The sequence below is a fragment of the Marmota monax genome, unplaced genomic scaffold (assembly GCF_021218885.2).
Source record: "Marmota monax isolate L192 unplaced genomic scaffold, Marmota_monax_Labrador192_F-V1.1 WCK01_AAM20220418_F8-fsc00038, whole genome shotgun sequence".
Classification (NCBI taxonomy): Eukaryota; Metazoa; Chordata; class Mammalia; order Rodentia; family Sciuridae; genus Marmota; species Marmota monax.
In genome coordinates, this window is record NW_026692498.1 from 2,491,471 (window position 1) to 2,508,284 (window position 16,814).

The 16,814-nt window shown below is 60.5% G+C and overlaps 1 protein-coding gene and 1 long non-coding RNA gene across 15 annotated transcripts in view; one reads left to right on the forward strand and one right to left on the reverse strand.

The window, feature by feature from the left end:
- Positions 1-16,814, forward strand: part of Kcnq1 (potassium voltage-gated channel subfamily Q member 1) — a 285,308-nt gene that overhangs the window by 64,023 nt on the left and 204,471 nt on the right. The window lies entirely within an intron of this gene.
- The window catches only part of LOC131424190 (uncharacterized), a 100,057-nt gene continuing 83,573 nt past the window's right edge, over positions 331-16,814 (reverse strand). The window contains exons 3-4 of one of the 2 annotated variants that reach the window (XR_009226841.1): positions 12,316-12,591; positions 331-7,323 (exon numbers count right to left, since the gene is read on the reverse strand). This is a non-coding gene — a long non-coding RNA (uncharacterized LOC131424190). Of the gene's footprint in view, positions 12,592-16,814 lie in introns of both variants that reach the window. The other variant, XR_009226840.1, reaches the window with a different exon arrangement.

Consider the following 16,814-nt stretch of genomic DNA (forward strand, 5'->3'; position numbering starts at 1 on the left):
ATGTCCTTACGCATGAAATTATTGAGAGAAAAGCAGACCTTGCTTCTTATTTTCCTTGTAATCAGAAGGCCGGTCAAAAAATTTTTTAATTACAAAAAGAGAACTAGTGACCTTTATCCAGTGATTTTTAAAACAGTGAATCTAGAAATATGAGATAGCAATGGATTTTTATAGATAGTTGGATGGTGCTTAAAAAAGATAAATATTTACTTTTAAATGAGAGTTCAAAAGAGAATCAATAATAGAAAGTAGACTAATTGCTAAATAAACAATGCGTTTCTGGGGGGGGGGTGGTAAGACCACAGAGGAATTTTTTAACAAACCAAGACGGCAGTTGGAGTCGTTTTATTTCTGTACATTATTACAATGGTGTAAGTGCTGCTGTGTAAACCTGGTTAAGAATGTGACAAGGACGGGGTGCAGTGTGTCCTCTGCAGGTGTCTGGGGTCTCGCTGGGAATGTGAAGGACCAGATACTGCAGTGGGGGGGGGTCCAGGAGGAAGAGGGGCTGGGCTGCTTTCCAGCTCCGGTTTTGGTGCCGGAGCAGGGGCCCTGCATCCGCCACCAGGGTTCGGCACCCCTCTTCTGAGGTCCAGCAGCCTGGACCTGGGGGAGCTGGAGGCAGGACGCACACCTCAGACCCAGCTCTTCCAGGGAGGTGGGCCAAGGTCTTTTGCTGATTCTGCCAGATTTTGTTTCTCAAGAAAACACAACAAACAGAGAAACGGATCTGCACCAAGATGGCAACCCAGGGAGGGTGGGCGCGTCTGCTGCCGCTCGCTCGCTAGGGGAGTCTCCTGAGCGGGTCCAGAGGTGTGGGGGTGGGGAGGCTGGGGACAGCGCCCTGGGGCAGCCTGCACCGTGCTCCTGGGCGCACACACGCGTGATGGCGTGTGCGTGGGGTGCTGGGCGGGAGCTGCACGTGTGCACGCTCACATGGACTTGCTGAGGGGGATGCCTCCATCCCGGGGCAAAGCAAGGACACGGTGGCAGTGAACAAAGGGGCCCTGTCTCCCGCTCGCACCCCCCGCCCCTGAGCTGCTCGGGTTGGAAAAACAGCACTTTAGAGGATGTTTGGTGACAGGTGTGGGCGCCCGGGCAGGACCTGGTTTCTTCGTCTCGGGCTGGCTCCGGGTCAGTGCCACGGCACTTCCTCTGAGGAAGCAGGCCCAGGGGGCAGATTCTGGTGACTGTGTTGGTCTGGAAGCTCTGGGTCCCCAACAGTGTGGTGGCCCTCTGTCAGCAGGCCACACTGTCCAGCTGTGCCACATGAGCCTGGGGGAGAGAGGAAGCTGGGAAGGAGGCTTCCCAGCCTCAAGGGGCACTGGGCTGGGCCCCTCTCCTTGGCTGGCCTTCACTGGAATCCCACGCCTCCCCTCTGGCCTGCTGGGGGCATCTTGGGCCTCAGTTTGACCTATGCCCTTGGGTGCCTTGGAAGCCTGATGGAGGCTAAGTGCTGTTTACTGGGGTCTTGGCGAGGTGGGTCCAGCTCAAAGAGAACTTGGCAACAGCCCAAGTCCAGGGCGTCTCCAGGAACTGCTCCCCACAGCGCAGCCGGGAGAGTAGCTGGGATGGAACACGGGCAGCTGTGTGCTGTGTGGCCCTTCCCTGGGCGTAGGACCCCAGTGCCTGTGAAGCTTCGCCCACCCCTTTCCTGTGCCGCCTGGGGTGGGTGGCCCTGTGGAGTCGGGGCTTTTGGCCCTGCCTGTGACCCCTGCCCCCCAGCCTGAGCCCATGGAGCAGGACCCAGCATCTGTGTCCCCCGCTCACCAGTGCCCCTCCCTGGTGGCTGTAGGTTGGATGGAATGGCACGGGGAGGTGGGGAGGCCACCTGGGGAGCCGCCGAGGGCAGCAGGGAAGTGGCAGGGCTGAGCTGCCGCTCACAGGTCCCCCATGGCTGGTGCCCCCAGAGCCCTGGGACACACCTCGGCCAGGGCCCTGGGCTCGATGCTAGGAGGCAGGGAAGCCTGCGGACCTCAGGGAGGGGCGGACAGGCCCTGGGAGGACAGCCCTGAGCTGGAGCCATGGAGCCCCCACCCAGGCAGGCTGACTGGCTGTGGCCTTGTTCCCGGGTCCTCGACGGTGACTTGGAGTCGAAGTTGACGAGCGTGGCATGTCAAGGGCCAGGGACATCAGGCTGGGGCGCGGACGTCACTCCGGCAGTGAGGCCGAGCCTCCACCCTGTCATCCCTGTGCCCTCACTGTCTCCAGGCGGTTCCTGTCGCCGTTCAGTCCCACAGGAGGGACCCTGCTGGCCTGGCCGGGTGGTGCTGGTCTTCTGGGGGAAGGCCACCATACCCTGGCTGGAGTCCTTCCACGCCACGGCCTCTGCCTGCCCCCGGCCTGGCGTCCCTCCCCAGGTCATGTGGGTTAAAGGGGATGGCAGGAGGGGTGGACAGGGTGAAGACTGGGCAGTCACCTGAGCAGCTGAGCCGGGGGCCGGGGGCAGCAGGAAGTGGCAGGGCTGAGCTGCCACCACCCCCTCGGAGGGCCTGGGACACACTTGCCTGGTCAGCATGCTGGGACGGGCCCGGGGGACATAGCCAACACCCCTCACAGGTCCCCAGGAACAGGCAGGGAGGCGGCTCCGGGGCCATGAGCCTGGTGGCCCCGAGGGCGGTCCAGGGAAGGCCAGGAGCTTCTGGGAAGGACCCGGGGGAGACGGGGGCTCGGTGTCTTGGGGTTGCTTTTTTTTTTCTTAATCTCCAAAACCCATATCTTCGACTTAGCGACTCTTAACAACTTCTTTTAAGAAACAACCGGAGCACGTGTGTGTGTGTGTGTGTGTCTTAGGTGGGTCTAAGATTTCCTAATTGCTTCCTGTTTGGGGCTCGGGGCTGTCGACCATTCTCCCCTCGATACCTGTCGAGTTCGAGGGGTTCTGGCAAATGCATGCAGCTGTCAGCCCCCTGGGTCCCAGGGAGAGACAGTGCCGTCGCCCGGGGGCGCCTAGCACCAGGGAACTCGGCGGCGCGGCCCGCCGCCTCTCCGGCGTCATGAGGTTGGAATCTGCCGCGTGCACCCCGAGCCTGGCTCCCACCCCTTGGCACGGCGGCTCGTGTGGGGCTCCTCTGTGTCACGGTCTGCGTTCAGTAGTTTGTTTCCTTTGTTTGGAGAGGATAAAGTGTACCACAGTTTGTTTATCCGTTCACAGGCGGACAGACACTTGAGCCGTCCCGTCCAGCTGTCGTGACGAGGGCTGCAGGATGTGCGCACAGGTCTTGGAGTGATCATGTCTTCATTCCTCCTGGGCCGGGGCCTGGGAGCGGGGCTGCTGGATCCTGTGGCCAGGCCGCTTCCCGTCCCGATGAACTGCCAAGCTGCCTGCGCAGAGGCTGTGGGCGCCGTGCCCTCGCCGGCGGCCTGCGAGCGGGCGCCGAGGCGGCTACACTCTCCCCAGCACTGAGTGTTGTCTGCGTCTTGAGTCTCGGCCCTCGTGTGGGGGCTCCCTCTGCACCCCGGGGACTAACTGGCACACGTGCCGTTCACGGGTCCACCAGGCACTCAGAGCCCAACCGCGGGGTGCTGCCTTCCTGGTTCTGAGCTGGGGGAGCCGGGGCCGCGGTGTCGACGCGAGTCTTTGTAGATCTGCGGTTTGTGGATATTTCCTCCCAATCTCCATCTCTGCATTTTCCCAACAGGATCTTTCAAACGAGCAGCAGTTTTTAATTTTGATGATGTCCAATTCATCAAGGCTTTTTTTTTCCCCCTGTAAGGTTCATATTTTTTTGTGTTCTAAGAAATAGTTGCCTAATCCAAGGTTACAAAGCCTTCTCTCCTGTTTTCTGTAAAAACCCTACAGTTTCACATTTCTTGTTTAGATCTGCGATTCATTTCAAGTCTGATCTTATGTACGGTGACAGGCACGGATCGAGGTCAAGTCTTTCTGCATGTGGTTACCCCGTCTTCCCAGCAACTTCTTTCCATGGAATTACTTTGGCACCTTTGATGAAAATCAGTTGGCCGTGTGTGTGGGTCCGATTTCTGGACTTTGTGATCTGTCCTGCCAGCAAAGCACTGTCCTGATTACTGTGACTTTTATGCTAAGCCTTGAAATCAGGTCCTGTTAATCCTCCAAGTTTGCTCATTTCAGAAGTGTGATGCCTGCCAGGCTTCACATGCTCATGTAAATCTTGCAATCAGCCGTCGGTTTCCATGAAAAAAATGAAACCCTGCTGGGATTCCGACGGCCTTGCACTGGTGGGGAGACGGGCTCCGGCGTTCCCCAAGTTTTCTGACCGGGAACATGCGACCATATACCTGGAATGCCGTGTAGCTTGTGGGACCCATTACACAGAACTTGCTAGATATGTCACTAAGTGCTTTGTACTTGTGAAGCGGCTTAAGTGACGCCTTTTCTCCATCCCATTTTTGGACTGTTGGCTGCTGGGATGTAGAAGTACAGCTGATTTTTTCATATTGACCTTGTGTCCTGTGTCTTTGCTAACCTAATTAGCTCTAGAGGGATTTCTGTTCATTTGTTTTTGTTTGTTTTTTGTAGATTCTTTAGGATTTTCTATGGAGACGATCATGTTGTCCCAAATAAAGTTAATCTTATTTTTTCCTTTCCAATCCATATGCTTTTTATTTCTTGTTTCTCCCTGACAGCACTGGCGAGGCCTCCCGCTCCACTCTCGGCGGTGAGGAGAGAGCAGATGTCCCTTCCTGCTGCTGGCGTGGAGGGCAGAGCACTGCTCTTTCCGTGGGAGTGACGTTAGCTGTGGGGCTTCTGCAGGTGCTGTTGACCAGGCTAGATTCCTTTTCTTCCCAGTTTGCTGGGAACAGAGAGCCATCAAGAACGGCTGTTGGATCTCTGTCAGCGGCCTCTGCCCTGCTGAGATGGCCGCCCTCCTCTCCCCTCTTGCTTGGGAACCCAGCGAGCGACACCAACTGATTTCAGAGTGGAACCCTGTATCCCTCCCTGAGACCCGCTTGGTCCTGAGGCGCCCGGACCTGCTGAGACTTGTGGACCGTGACCCATGCCACGCAGGGTGGCATCTGTTCCGTTTGCCCATCCTGCCCTTGGCTGTGCATCAGAGTGAGCTGGGAGGTGTCGGCCGCCCGCCGTCTTGCGGGAGCTTGGCGTTTCTCCCTTGGGTGTTGGGGGGAGTCATGAAGCCCTGCGGGCCTGCAGTTTCTGGCGGGGAGTTTTGCACTAGAGTTAGCAGGCAAGGCTCTCTGGTTGTCTCTTCAAAGGTGTTTGTCCCCAAGGAGCAGACGTCCCCCCACTGAATATAGACACAGACCACCATGGGAGACGTTCCTGAGCAGTTTAGGGCTATGTGGCCCCCAAGAGTCACAATGCAGCCCTGTGCAGGGGGACCCACCCCAGGGACCCCAGAGCTGCTCCTAGCCCCTTGCCACCCCACCTGCTGCTGGCCACCCAGCGTCACGTCCCTCCCCAGCCATCCTGCACAGGATGTGGTGGGAGCTGGGGTCAGACTTGGTGCTCCCTTTTAGCTCTGCTCCCCTGGAAGGCAGCCCCTTCCCCAGGGAGTGAACCCAAGGAGACAGGCTCCAGAGCCCAGGACAAGCTGCTCTGTGTGTCCCCCTCACTGTGTAAACTGCAGCCCTAAAACAACACCGTGCTTCTGAAGTTGTTCACATATTAGCTCTTAAAACAGCAAAATCCGTGCACAATTTCCTCTCAATCCCTTAAAACATTCCTGAAAGGGGAAAAAAAAAAACTGTCTAAATTCACCGCCTGTCATTAAAATCTCTAGATCTGCAGAACGAGCAGGGCACCCGGCCATCGGTAAACAGCGAGAGGGCCGCGGACTCGCCCAGCGCAGCCCCTGCCCGGCCTCTGCAGCCCTAAACGCAGGGATCTGGGCACAGCACTGTGGCCTCTGCTGAAGGGACCCGTCCAGAACAAGGCACCACAGCCAGGCGCTGCCCCCCCAGTCTCTCTGCTTTGCTGGACTTAAAGTCCTGCGTAAATTCTTAACCAGGGCAATTTAGTGGGCTCCAGGTGGGACCCCCCTCTCCGTTCCAGCCCCACTTAAGGGAGCTATGGGGGGGGGGTGAGGCTTCCATGGTGTGAGGAGGCATCAGCAGTGGCCTGAAAGTGTGCCCCTGGTTGGCGGCTGGAGGTGGGAATCGCCTGCTGGGAAGGGGAGGCTATGTCCTAAGCACTGCGAGGCTGCCTGCCAGCTCCCCGTCCTGGGGCCCACGCTCCCCCGCCACAAGTTGTAGGGTGGCTGACGGGGGCCGCTCCGGTGTGCAGAGGCCCCAGGTGTGACCCGGGGCTCAGGGCCTGCGCTCCAGGCAGCTCCATCTGCCTTTCCCACTGCTCAGAGTGTCCCTTCCACACACGCATCTTTGACCTGCTGGTCCTCGGACTGGATGCTCCAGATGCCCGAGTCCGTCCTCAGAGCAGGAGTTCCGTGGTGTGGGGAGGTGGCAAGTCACACACCCCCACAGGAGCAAGCGTGCCCTCACCAACGCAGTGGGGACCCCTCCTGGAGAGGCATTTCTGGACATCTGCAGGAATTTCATCCACTCTCTGGCCTAGCCTGGGTGACAGCCTGGTGCCACTTGCTGCCCCAGCAGGTCAGAAGTCCAGGACTGGGCATTAACAGTGTGGCTCCATCGAAGGACGAGGGAGAGCCTGTCAGACCCCTCCCCTTGCTGGTGGCTGCTCGAGTCTTGGTTGGTCCTTGGTTTGTACATCGCCTTGGCCCTTGTGCTTGTGTGGCACTATCCCTTGTGCCTCGGTGCCACCAGCCCTCTTGGGTGGGGGCCCCCCTGTTCCGGTAATCTGGTCCCCACCACCTCATCTTACCTAGGCACATCTGCAGCCCTGTTCCAAGATGGTCCCACTTTGAGGCACAGCTAGGGAAGGGACCTGAGCCCATGGCTGGGGGCTGAGGATGCTCGGACCCAGGACCAGCAGAGGATGATGGAACCCAGGGGACCACGAACCTCAGGGCAGCCAGGCTGCCTGCCAGTGTAGAGTCACCTCACATGCACCCCATGCTTGCCAACACGTTCTCTGCTGAGCTTTGTGCCTCCACGTCAGGACAGAGACCCTCTGGCCTGCCTGGCTGTCCGGTGGTGCTGGAGATGGCTTTGTTCCCCACAGAGTGACAGAGGTGAAGCGCAGGGAGAAAGAAGCCACACAGGAAGTCTCCTCCGCTGGAAGGAAGCCTCAGGAAAGTCAATGGAGTGGAAACAGACTTGAGATAAGTGCTTGTTCAGTTCTGTAGAGAACCAGTGGAGCTCAGAGTGCAGTTAGATGTCCAGACTCACGAGACACCAAGGGAGCAGCAGTGCGCCCATCGACTGAGAAATGTAAGAGCGCGAGGACCAAACAGGTACCACCTCAAGTGTGAAAAGGAAGAGAATCAGATCAAATGAATCCAATTGTACACTAAATATAAATGTCCCGAATTCCTCTGTTAAAAGACAGAGAATGTCAGGAGTATCCGTGGTTTGTTTGTTTCTGTTTTGCAGCTGGGAATCAAATCCAGGGCCTTGCACATGCTAGGCAAGTGCTCTACCACTGAGCTACACCCCACCCTGGTTTTTATTTTAAACAGATGAATCGTTCAATAGAATTAAGCAAACCCAACCAATAATTGACTATTGAAAAATAAAAGGATGGCCAAAAATATGCCAAGAAACTACATACAAATATAAAGTTCAGGAAAAAAAAACAGGGAGGACATTATTGTCAGCAGTGAAGTCCAGATATGATGAGTGTGGATGACGGATGGCACCACTTATGGGGGGAGGCCTAAATATAAATGTTAAGGCAACTAACAGCGTAAACTGTGTAAAGCTAAACCAGTGTGCAGGGAAGAGCAGGTTAAACATGGAAGGTTTATGCACCTCTTGCAGAACAATTCTAGCAGACACAAAGCAAGGACAGAGACTCAATTGTTGTGATCCTGAGCAGTTCCCTACTCTAACAGTAAACTGAAAAACCTGTTCCTATGATCTAGCTGTGGAGCAGATGTCCACTACTTTACCCCGCTTCAAACAGCCACCAGGGCTCAGGTCACTGGCCTGCAGCCTGAGCTGGGCTCAGACCTGTCCTTGCTCTGCATGGCGGCAGCTAGGAGCCCAGCAGGGCACCCAGGAGCCCAGCAGGGCTGGCACGAGGCCCCTCTCCCAGGAGTGTTCTGAAACTGCATTGCTCAGAGCTGGTCTCAGAAGCGAGCCTTCCAGGGGGTGGAAGTGCCAGGAGACTGCCACATCCTCTGTGCATCCTTCCTGCCTTCCCCTGGTCACAAAGCCCAGAGTCCGTGGGAGGAGTGGCAGAGAGTGCCAGGACTGTTTCAGACCAGATCTCTATTTCTGGATCCCAATAATGGAGACATTTTGTTTCCTTATGCCCACAGGACATTTTTGAAACAATTTGTTAAATTGTTTAAAGAACCTTAATACATCTCAAAATAGGGAGATTTAACTGGACAGAGTCTCTGATCAAAACCCAATGTGATCATAAATACATTGTTAGAATATGGGGGGGGGGAGCTGACTATTCTGCTGTTGAGCAATGCTGTGCTGGACATCGAGGAGAAAGGTGACGTGGGGGACGTGGCGAGGTGGCTGCGCCCTAAACCATGCAGCGCGGAAGGCCCTTGGTCTCTGCCCCATCCAGCGCTGATGCCAATCCCCTGCCATCACCCACAGTGCCTGCTGGGCTTGGTGACGTGGGCAACTCCGCAGAGGGTGCCCTTCACCCCTCATACGGCCGTAGTGAGGCGTGTGCGCCTGTGCCTGTGTGCCCCCTCGTGGAGCCTGCTGGGGCCTGCCCTCTGAGGCCATGGCTTGGTTTGTGTGCTGGGCCGGGCATCCCTCTGCGGTTGCTTGTTTGGGATCTCTGGGGGCCCACTTTGGGGCGGGGTCAGCGGGCTGGCCTATGGGCCTCTTCTCAGCACCGTCTGCCTCCTCCACCCCATTAGGTGTCGCTGGCTGCTAAGCCCTGTCTGCCTCCTGACCTCGAGAACACCCAGGCCGGGAGGAAGGTACGGGCAGTGCGTGGGCAGCCCCACCTCGCTAGCTCACAGCGAGCAGGGTCCCAGGGCTGGAGGCACCTCGTTAAACCACCTGAAATGCATGTAACTCTAGTCGGCCTCCACGAGGCACCGGCAGCACATGTGGAGTTAAAGTCACCGAGGGGCCTTCTCCCCACCTGGGTGGGCAGCCTTTATTCAGGAGGCTGGGCCCAGAAGCCTGCGATCCTGGGAAGCATTTGGCCCTGATAATGGGTCCAGGAATATGCTGGGCCCACGGGTGTGGCCTGAGTCTTGTCTTGGCCCTTTCTGCCCAGAGATGCCCCCCACTATGCACACACAGGGCTGGCCACCCCGGCCGCCTCCTGCTCTGACCCATCTGTGGTGCATGAGTGACAGGCACTGGAAATGACAGATGAGGAGGAGGCCTGGAGCCGAGCTCCTGAGCTGGCAGAAGGGACCACCCAAGCCCCGGCCTGCAGGTGGGGTTTGCTCAAGGGGCGCCCTTGGGCAGCACACTGCACTTCCGTCATTCTGCAAGGCTGCCTTCTGGCTGGGATGGCCACTAGGCCTGGAGAGTGTAGTGAGGTCTTTGGACGTGGCTCCCATAGGCCAGAGGGAGGGGCAGGGAGACCTGGACCCAGCACCCAGAGCTGCCTGGGTGTGGAACACAGGGCAGGGGCCACCTAGCCCTACAGGCCGTGTCTGTGACCTTGGCCTTGTGAGCTCCACGAGAGCCACCGTGGACATGAGCCTCATGCCACCTGCTGGAGGGGGCCTGGGAGAGGACCAGAGGACAGCTGTCACACACTCAAAGGCCCGGCTACTGGGTGGGTGGGAACGCCTGTCCCCATGGTGACCAAGCAAACCTTGTGGCCTCTCCTGCTCAGTGTGGAGAATGGCCGCCTGGACAGCTGGCAGGTGGGGCTAGTTCTCGGGGGAAAGTGGCTCTGTGCTGCTCAGGGTTGCCCCAGATCTGTACTGCCCTCGTGGTGGGGTCACAGAGCTACCGCTGATGCATGGCTGGTGGCATCCAGAACCCCCTCCTGGGGAAGGCCACTGTCCCGGGGCTCTTGGCACTCAGATGGCCAGCTAGCCAGTGGTCGGCTTCTCAGAGGCCTCGTCTTCTCCTGCTAGGACTCCCTGGGGCAGAGGGTCTGAATGCCCTGCCTTCCAAGGAAGCTGGCCCGTTTCAGGACACCTTGGGCACCCAGGTGTGGAGGGCCGAGCCTGCAGGCCGTGGATGCGCTTTCGGTGGGGCCCAAGGGAGCACGGAACCACAGCAGGTTCCACTACCATGTGGGCAGGCTCCGGCCCAGCCTCCTGGCTGTGCTCACAGACCAGGAGGCACTGGACAAGAGAGGGCTGGGCAGGCAGGGGGACACTGGGCAGGAGGGGCCAGGGCAGGCAGGGGGACACTGGACAGGAGGGGCCGGGGCAGGCAGGGGGACACTGGACAGGAGGGCCCGGGGCAGGGAGAGGACACTGGACAGGAGGGGCCAGGGCAGGCAGGGGACACTGGACAGGAGGGGCCAGGGCAGGCAGGGGGACACTGGACAGGAGGGGCCGGGGCAGGCAGGGGGACACTGGACAGGAGGGCCCGGGGCAGGCAGGGGGACACTGGACAGGAGGGGCCGGGGCAGGCAGGGGGACACTGGGCAGGAGGGCCCGGGGCAGGCAGGGGGACACTGGACAGGAGGGGCCGGGGCAGGCAGGGGGACACTGGACAGGAGGGGCCGGGGCAGGCAGGGGGACACTGGACAGGAGGGGCCGGGGCAGGCAGGGGGACACTGGACAGGAGGGCCCGGGGCAGGCAGGGGGACACTGGACAAGAGAGGGCTGGGCAGGCAGGGGGACACTGGACAGGAGGGCCCGGGGCAGGCAGGGGGACACTGGACAGGAGGGCCCGGGGCAGGCTGGGGGACACTGGACAGGAGGGCCCCGGGGCAGGCAGAGGGACACTGGACAGGGGGGCTGGGCAGGCAGGGAGTCTCTCCTAGGTCCTGGCTCTGTCCTCTGCACTGACCTGCCGTCCTCGCTGCCTCCTCAGAGTGCCAGCACCCAGTGTCTCACCTGACCAGATGGGGGGTGGGGTGGGGAGCATGGCACCTGCCCCAGGCCAGGGCTGCTCTGATGGGGGAGGGTGCTCCCAGGGCCGGCGGCAGCGTGGCTGGAGGGCTCCAGCTGTGCCCAGCACATGTCACCCGGGGCCCAGGAGCCCTCCACATAGGCTGGCGGCTGGGAGCAGCTGGCCACAGGCAGGCCCTGGGACAAAGGGCGCTTTGAGCAGCCTGCATGCCTGCGTCGCGCCCTGGCCAGCTGACCCTCCCAGGGACGCCGAGGCTGGCTCTGCTGTGGCTTACGGGGCCCACATTGAGTTGGAACAGCTGGCCCTGAAGCCCACTGGCTGGTCTCTGCTACAGGGACCATTATCCCCCGCTCATTGAAGCCCCCAGGCTTAGGAGGGCAACACCCTAACCCCAGGACCCCACAGCCCCCCGGCCTGTGCCAGGAGCTCCAGCCAAGGGTCTCGCAGGCCTGCTTCCCTAAGTCTGCCCTGTTCAGCATTCACAGGGCCTCCAGAGAGGCTGGCCAGGCCTCCGCTCCCTCTCACTCTCTGGGCCTTCCTGCCCTGACCACCCCTCTGTAAGGCCCAGTCCTCAATCCTCAGTCGTTAATGTTTCGCTCTCTTTAAAATTAACTTCTCCTTATGAGATGACATGACGGTGACATCAGAGACGCCTCTGTGAGCTTCCTTCGTTGTCCCTCCCAGAGGGGACGCAGCCTCCCTGCCGGCCACCTCACTGCCCTCTGCATGACAGTGGCCTGCAGGGCTCTCCTCACAGTGTCCAGACCCACGAGCTGGCAGCTGGGTCCTGGCTGTCTGACTCTCTGGGGCCACATACTGTGGCTGCTGGTGGCCTAGAGGACCAGAGGACACCCAACCCAAGGGGCTGCCAGGCTGCAGGGCAGGACCTCGCTGTGGTGCACCCCACGTGTCCCAGCATGCACTGCTGCACTTGGTGGCTGGTGGCATTCTAGCCACAGGGCTGCACAAACCTGGTCCAGCTCCGGAGGGCTCCCACCACCCAGGGGGACCCCGGTGCCTTCAGCCACGCTCCTCCCTCCCCCAGGCCCCCGCTTGCTTTCATTTTTAAACTGTGGTTAAGACAGACACGACCTAAGATTCCCCATCGGGACGGTGGTTAGGCACATGGTCCAGGGCACTGGGCACGATCACCCTGCTGTGCGCTGTCACCGTCACCCACCCCCAGAACATCCTCATCTTCCCAAACTGGCCTTGTTCCGTCAAACGCCGACTCCTGCTCTCTGCCCTCTCCCTCCCTCCTACCTGGTGACGTGGGGCCTCAGGCTAGAGACACACACTGCTTGTCCTCGGTGCCCGGCCTGCCTGCCTGCCTGAGCAGTGTCCCCAAGGTGAATGCCTGTCATGGCCTGCATCTGCATGTCTCTCCGCTGAGGGGGTGGACGGCCTTCCGCTCACCCGGGGCTGATGTGGCCACGGCCACGCAGCGTCTCCTCAGCCCTACTTCCTGTCTTCGGGTGCAGACCTGGCTGGAATTGCCCAGTTGACATGATGGTGTTGGGTTTTCCCCGGAATTGTGACCTTTAAGGAAAAAAGAGAGAGAACTTTCTAGAGTAGTTCTGGTTCTCAGCAGAAGCGAGTGGACGGCAAGTCCACGTCCCCACTTGACAGCCTGAGGGCGCAGGCTTCTGTGGCCTGTTCTGGGGTGGCCGCCCTGGCTGCAGGGGCTGCGTCTCAGGGTGCTTCTGCCTGCCTTTCCAGGGCTGGCGACACTGATACCCTGGCACGAGTTTAAGGCCAGTGGTGGATCTTTGCACAGACGCCCACCCAGGTCCTAACGACCTTAACCGAGTCACTAGCTTTGTCTTCTCATCGAGTCATGTGTCCACTGCCAGGTGCAAGGAGCGGCAAGAGGCCCGTGGGTCTGGGTTTCCACTTGGGGTGGGCCAGGGGCTGCGTCCGGCAGACAGGCTCTGCAGGGGCTCGTTGGGAAGTGCACCTGGAACCGACTGCCTTCAAATCTGGTCAGAAAAGCCCACAGCTGGCCACGGAGGGCCAGCGCGGGGAAATGCCCAGCCTCCCCTTGTGCCCGTGCTCCCAGGGCACCTGGAGGGGCTCTGCTGGCGCTTGATGTCTGGCCGCCGCCTCCTTGGCCTGGGGGGAAGGAGGCGCTGCGGTCATGAGGCCTTTAGGCCTGTGCCTCCTCAGGGCCCTTGCCCCTCACTCCAGCCTGGCCTGGACTCTTGTGTCATCCAGTACCCAGCTGTCCACTTGTGACTGCCAGGGTGGCTGGTGGTGGCTGCCATGTCTCTGGGTCACCACTCCCTCCCAGGCTACCTCCTGTCATGTCTGGGATTCTGTCGCTGCAGCCCACAAGCCACTGGCCTGCACCCCCTCCCCACCACGGGGCTGCTCCCAGAACCCTGCACTCCCAGGCATGTCCCTGTGGGGTAGCATCTGCCCTCTGAGGTGGGGCCTGGCCTTGCTGCCCAAGGCCCACTTCCAAACCTGAGGATGACCATGCCCCATCCCACCTGGCAGACCCTCCTTGGGCCCTAGTCCTCCCCTCTGCCAGGCTACAGCAAGTGACCCCACAGCCCCCAGAGGGGCTTTGCTCCCTGAAAAACAGGCAGCAGAGGCCCGGCTGTGGGGGGCTTGGTGGAAGCTGAGGATCTGAACTTGGTGTGGAGACATGTCCCCAGACCTTCCTCCAGGGAGCCACCTGAGCCAGGAGGCAGCCTTGCTTTGGTCTGAAGGACAGTGGCCAGGATGCGAGTGGCACCTGCATCCCTCTATTCTGACTGGTCTCAGCAGAGACCCTGGGCTCCTGGCCCAGGACACCTCCTCACATCAGTGGGACGGCACTCGGGGTGGTGCTCCTTGCCCTGGGCCAAGATCCTGACCCTGGTCTTGCAGGTGGCTCATGGTTCTCCCTGAGAGGCCCTTTGGGAGGCTGAGATGCTGGGCACCTTCAGGGGAGACCTCTAGGGCTGGTGGTCATCAGTGGGTGTGCTAGGGGTGGTTCTGCAGGTATGGTGGGTGGGCCTACCAGAGCTGTGGGGGAGCCAGGTGGCCTGGACAGTCGGCAGACCTGGAGGGTAGCAGGTAGGCACAGTGAGGTGGGGAGAGCATCCCACATACGCAGCTCCGAGGACCCAGGGCCCCTGGGTGCCTGGGGCCAGCAGGGAGGCTCTCAGCAGGCACTAGGCCAAGATACCCATGTGGCAGCCCGTAGACCTTGACCCTACAGTGGACAGTGGGGGGCACAGGAGAGGGACAGACGGCAGGTTCCTGGGACACACTTGGGGCCTTTAGTTCAACTTCATGGCTGGGTGTACGGCCCGAGCTGCAGGAGAGAGCCTCAGGCCCACCCCCACCAGAGCAGAGCGCGCCAGGCCGGGAGCATGGTGGGGTCAGCAGGCTCTGGCCTGCCGCCTGCGGGGGTGTGGCAGAGGTTGGCTCCCAGTGCCCTGCACCGTTCTCCAAGCCAGCAGGCACTGGGGTCCGAGTCGTTCCCCATCACTCCGCCCTGACCCCTCCAGCGGGGTGGCTGCTCTCCCTGAGCCATCCAAATGCCACCACTTCAAGGTGTACCCAAGCACATCAGTGCTCCAACTCTGCTTAGGATGCTGGGGAAGGCTTTTAAGTAATCGAAAAGTACTTCAACATGAGGGAAACTTGCTGTATGGTCAGTCAGTGGGCACGGTCTGCTGCCCCTGGGCTGCTATTGCTTCCCACCAGGGCCACCAGTGGTCAGGGGAGCCATCTCCCATGAAGCCACAGGCACCCTCACATCGGCGTCAGGCACCAGGAGCTTGGTGTTTGATGTTAGCCAAAGACACACCGTGCCACGACAGTGTCCCTGCAGCGCCAGCTCCTCAGGGACCCCAGCCACGCCAGTGCCTGCTTCTGGTCTCTCGGCCCCTTCCCCCCTCCATTCAGCCGGCAGATGCACACTGAGTGCCAACCTGGGGTCTGGGAAGGGGGACGCATCTGCCCGGGTGGGCTCAGCCACTCCCCAACGCCACCCCCCCAAGTTCCCAGGAGCTGAGGGCAGAGCTGGGACCACAACCCTCGGAGAAGCCACCGAGCCTGTGGTGCCAGCACCCCTGGCTCTCCCTTGGGCCACCCCCAGATTCTGGGTCACATCCCCCCGCTTTTTTGCATGAGAAAGGCATCAAACTTTTCCAAACTGCCTCCCGTTGTCCACTGAGCTGGCCCTGAACACAGGCTGGATGGTGTGAACATTATTTTGTCCTAATTAACAGCATTTGGGAGCCAGAGATGCAGCATCCGGCCACCCTCTCAGTGATTCCCTGGCAGGCCAGTGGTGTGGGCAGCGCCAGCCAGTCTCACCCAGCCGCACAGCAGCCTTCCCATGCTGGACTCCCAAGGGAGCGGGCAGGGCTCCAGCTGGAGCAGGCCTGCAGGCCGCACGCGCTGTGGCTTCGCGGGTTTGTGCCGTCCCCTGCTCCACATGGGGGACTGGTTCAGCCTCCAGCCTGGGCTCCCCGCGGGGCCTCCTGCATGCCCGCGTTGGCTGGGAGCTGGATCGTGGGCTGCAGGTCATGCCAAGTGCACACTGGCATTAGTCCTCACCTCGCCCACCACGGGACAGATGGGGACAGTGAGGCCCAGGGCAGGATTCGGCCCTGAGGCTGTCTTCCTACCCCATTGGAAACCTCTGCCTTGTGGGGTTGGTAGGAAAGAGGGCGGCACAGCGGCCATCGGGGACCCCGGAAAGTGGGCGGCCCAGGGCTGCCTGCCTGGTCCTGGGCGGAAGGGCAGTCCTCAGCAGCCTGGGGGAGCAAAGGGAAGAGGCTGCTCACTTCAGACACCCTGGTTCCTGGGTCAGTGGCCACGTGCTGGGAACCTGGCTGGCTGCTCTCAGACTGCGAGCTGACCACCCCTTGGCAAGGCAGCCACAGCTTGGCCCTCCAGACACCGGGCGTAAGTCAGGTCCCCGGGGCCACACCTGGAGGCAAGATGCTGACCCCTCCCCTAGTGCTGGACCACAGGGAGCCAGGGCTGAGGCCCTGCCCCACACTGGGCCTTCCCTACCATTTCAGGGGCTGTGAGAAGGGGCAGTAGTGGTACGGGCTCGGTGACAGCTGGGGCAGGCCTCCATGTCACCTCTGGGGTCCCATCTGGGACGGGAACCCTCTGCCTCACTGTTTTGTTGAGAAGGCTAATGGCCGCTTCTTCTGGACTTGGCTCCACACCATTCTTCCTCATTTGTCCACTGTCTGTCCCCTCATCCACCCCTGTCCCTCTCTACTACAAATTTCTGTCCATCTGTCCAGTCCCGTGACCCAGATGCCAGCCTACTCCCCAGAGCACCTGACTCCAGAGCTTGTGGGGGCCTCTGCACCATCCTCGTGCCCCCAGCCCCCACCCGAGGCCCTCGCACACAGGCCCAGTCCAGGCCACCAGAGGCAGCTGCCGTGCCCCAGTGGTGTGGCCGTGCGTGAGACGAGGGGACAGTCCCAGAGGGCAGATGTTCTCCACCCCACCTTGAGATGCAGGGCCTGGGTTCTGGGGCATCATCTGGGGCTTAAATTAGTTCTGGCCACCGTGTGGTCAGGCAAGGGCACCTGACCCCCAGCTGCCCTGGCCCTGGCTCGGCAGGACCCTGGTCTAAAGAGCAGCGACTCCACTGGGGTCCACTGTTGGTGGCCCGGGGTTTAGGCCACTGGCTTCTCTAGGTGGGTGTCACGTGTAGGCACCATCTTGCCCCCGACAGGGAGGAGGCCTGCTGCTAGGGGTGGCCTGTGGGAAAGGACCCTGGCGCGGGAGCCCGTCCG